Source organism: Poromitra crassiceps (assembly GCF_964638095.1).
Source record: "Poromitra crassiceps genome assembly, chromosome: 5".
Classification (NCBI taxonomy): domain Eukaryota; kingdom Metazoa; phylum Chordata; class Actinopteri; order Beryciformes; family Melamphaidae; genus Poromitra; species Poromitra crassiceps.
The window spans coordinates 58,931,339-58,935,620 of NC_139642.1; positions in this window are offsets into that span (position 1 = coordinate 58,931,339).

Below are 4,282 nucleotides of genomic sequence, written 5' to 3' on the forward strand. Positions count from 1 at the left end.
TGCCTGCACAGCGCCTGACCAAAACACGCACACACACGCACGCACACATACTCACGCGCACGCACGCACACACACACACACACACACACACACACACACACACGCACACACACACGCACACGCACGCACGCACACACACGCCAGAGAGGTCTCACTCACAACTCTTTGGTCACGAGTCTAGCTCATCAGCTGGATGCCATCTGGACTGCTTACAACACCTATACAGTGTTATACAGACTTATATTTGTTTAATGCATAAACTAAATCCCACTCATGTAGGCTATAGCTAACTCAGTAAATCATGTTAAAATAAATAATAATACTGTTAAAATGTGCTAAATATGTACTTGGTGGGGACAAGGGCAAAAGAAGTAGCAGCTTGTGAGTGACTAGTTGTATTTTTTCTAAGTAGCTCTCACGCTAAAAAAAAAAAGTGTTGGCACCTCCGCTGTAGGAGTTAACTACCTCCAGAAGGTGTCAGTAATGCAACTCCAAGGATGCAAGCTGCAGTTAAACCCCAAAGAAGAAAAAGAAGAAGAAAAACTCCCTCTCTCCAGCCAGACCACGCCCTAGATATATATATAGATATATAGATAGATAGATAGATAGATAGATAGATAGATAGATAGATAGATAGATAGATAGATAGATAGATAGATATATACACATTATATTATATTATATTATACAGTAGGCATATATATATATATATATGCCTACTGAAATCAAGACAAAAAAACCTGTAAATAAGCCAAAAAAAATGCTAGAGCGTTGATAGCTGCTGAATAAACTTAGTCCTGAACTGCTGAGTGGGCTGTCTCAAGCCAGCAGTATCAGTCTAAACTTAGACTTGAATTAGTAGTAGGCTATAGGACGAATCAGCGTGACGTCACTTACCACCCAGAAATGCGGAACCCCGCGGCAGTTAATAGTATGAGTTGTGCCAAACAAACGTTAATATCTCAAAAACTATAGCCTATATCACATCGCTTATATTTTGACATTCTGAGTGAGAGCAGAATTAGCTCAAGAGTTTGATGTATAATATATGCATGTCGTGTTAAAGTTGTGTGAACTGTCACAGTTTTTAAAATGTAAACAGAGTTAGCCGGCTAGAGTCAGACACACATGCCTCGCGCCACTTGGGCTACATAGGGTTCCATTGCCGTTGCCACCCAGTGACGCGGTTTGTTTACCAAAATGCTGCTCGGTTGATCCCTCATATTGTATTAGTTGTCCCCAGTAGCATAGGCAGGAAAACTATTAGTTGCCAAACCTAGTTCCACCCCAGTGTCTGCGCCGATTCCTCCATACTGACCCTCATCTTCTCTCTCTCCTCCTCAGGTGTCTTTCGTTGGCCTGAGTCTCGTCAGCTGATGGCCCTGCTTGTCCGACGATCCTTATTGGTTGTTGGTCCTGCTGGCCACCATCATTGTCTTGTATCTCTCTGCTGCTGCTGGCCTTGCTCATCCAGTCGTTCGTCATCGCCCCAGCCATTCATCGCCACCCAACAGGCCACTCATCGTCACCCTGGGCCAATACCCGTTACTTTGGTAGTGGGTGCACTCCATCATTGGTTGAGGGATGCTAGCAGGTCAGTTTAGTTTAGGTTAAGATATATATTAGCTACAGCCTAACTGTAGGCTGCGGATTGGCTAGACCAGAGGGTTCCAAAGTCTGAGACTATGGGCCTCCTCTCAGATAAAGCATGGAAAACCTCCATGAAAAAAAAGCTGCCTTCACTCTTATTCAAATGACTAAAATAACTCAAATAAATCACCCCCACTCACTGAGCCTCCCCTGAAACTGTTTTCAACCCCCTGGGGAGGCCCACCTCCCACTTTGGAAACCTCTGAGCTGGACCTTTTGATCGGTATAGTGTTCAGGCTAAGATTAGATTAGATTAGGTCAGGACAGGGCAGACTAGGCTGTAGATTAGTTAGATTCCTTGTGTGCTAGTTAGTTCCGGTTAATGGCTAGAGTAGTCAGATTGTCTGAGCTGTTGCTGGTTTGGCCTGGCGGCTCCGCTGCCAGTTCTAGTGTGCCACTGCTACCTCGCCCTCAGCCGCTGCAGCGGGATAGCTAGGCGGATTGAGTAGCTGCTGTAGGCCCCAGGGCTGGGCCATGTCAGACTAATCGTTTAGGCCTACATGATAACTTGATTGCTAAATTTGACTTTGCTTATCCACCTTATTTCTAGCTGCCATGATGCCTGATGGGTGCTTCTTCCGCAATAGACTGTTCTACAGTCTATTCAGTCTATTGTTTTACAGTCTACAAAACAGTTTACTGTTTTACAGTCTATGGTTTTAACTTGACAAAAAAAACATCTATGAGGATTTTACAGCAGAGCCATTCTGCTCTACAGCCGTGTCGTTCGGGTGCTGGGATAACGTAATGCATTGTGGGTAGTCGGCTACTGTGGCTAATGCTAGCGGCTAGCGTAATAGTTACTTTACATGGCAGTAAAACGCCACTGAATGACCAAATTGATCTTTTAACCATTTCGAGTAACACTGTTTCCATACTGACCCCCAGCGTTGGTTAGTTGTTTATAACGTGACTATATTTATAACGTTACGTTTATAACGTACTCCAGTTTCCGGTTTATAATTTGGGTCTGCAGCCGAGTATAACAAAGGAAATGGCAAGCTGCAACAATAAGTCACGTTAAACCGGACCTTGTACCCACAATTCTTTTTTTACAGTGAGGCATTCAAAAATAAGGTGGATACGAACAATACTGTGATATACATTAGTATGTTTCTAAACTGACCGCTGTGACTATCACTATTCGTGATACAAATAAACTTGATTTGACTTGACTTAAGACAATTCAGCCTATGCAAGATCGTTTCTACTCAATGTGAGACTTAATGTACTGAATACAATATATTTTCACTTGCTAAGATTTCAGCTTTTGCAGAAGCTTTGGCAGCCAGAGAGCAAAGCTCTGAAAGGCCCAACGCCATCTGCAAAACATTGAGGTCATAGCGAGCAAAAGTCTGGGTTAGGCATATGAACCAATAGGGATTTTATCAGCCATTTTATTTTTTTTTATTTTTTTTTATATTTTTTCCCTGTTTTTTTATTCAATTTTTATTCCCCATTAGTGCTAATTTTAATTTATTTCTCCTGGTTGCTGCTCCACCCTCTGCCGATCTGGGGAGAGCCGAAACTGGCTCCATGCTTCCTCTGAGACATGGGCAGTAGCCAGCCGCTTCTTTTCACCTGACAGGGGAAGCTTCACTGGTAGGACATAGCACGTGGGAGGATCACGCTATTCCAACAAGTTCCCCTCCCTCCGAACAGGCGCCCCTAACGACCAGAACTTTTCTTTTCTTTTAAGTTTTTGGTCCAAGTGAAATGTTCTGTGGTCTCTTCTGATTCTAAAGATAGCTGAATCCCTTGGTTTGACCAAGTAAAACAATGTTTATAAGCTTAAAAAATATTTATTCTTAAATGTTTATGTTTATAAGCATGTTTATGTTTATAAGCATTTTATAAAATATCTATGGAAAATAGAAGAGAAAATAGAAGAGGGCATCACTTTGGCTCTCTATTGCAATGTTAGTCCACAGCGGAAACATTGTAGTTTTACAATAATGCCTCTGAAATTGTAGAATCTCAACGCAGATTTTAAAACAAATCAGTTAATTTGAAACGCCATGCAAATAAAGTGTCGGTTATGTTTAGGCAACTAAAACGACTTGGTTAAGGTTAGGGTTATGGTTTGGGTTAGGGGCAATCTGGGAATCCATCGGTTAAAAATAAATACATTTATATAAATTAAAATAAATTCTTTGAACCTCTGGGAGCAAGTTCGTTTCAATACCTGAATAACCGGAACTCAATTTCCCTGGCCGCGCCCCTTTATACTAATTTTACCGACCTCTTGCACCTTATTGGGACTGCTATTATCCGGATTTTCTTCGACCATGCTAACAGATTTTTATGCAAATTGACAATCTGTCAGATTAGGTTAGGGTTCAAAACAGAACATGCAAATTAACTCTCGCTTGAACCCTTACTTGTCAGCAAGCTATTTCAATATCAGTCGTTACGGTAAATGGCTGCTAGAGGTCACCGTGGCCAAACAAACTTTCTAACAATGTAAATGCCATTTTTGTGAAACTAAACTACAAGGTCTTTGGGCTGTGGGCCAAAGGTCACCGTTGTTTAGATGCTGGGCTGGACTGCCAGACTTGCGTTTGGTTTGTCTGATCAGGCACTTAAAGAGCCGTGAAGGGCAACACATCGCTTACTAGATAAGATAAAACCA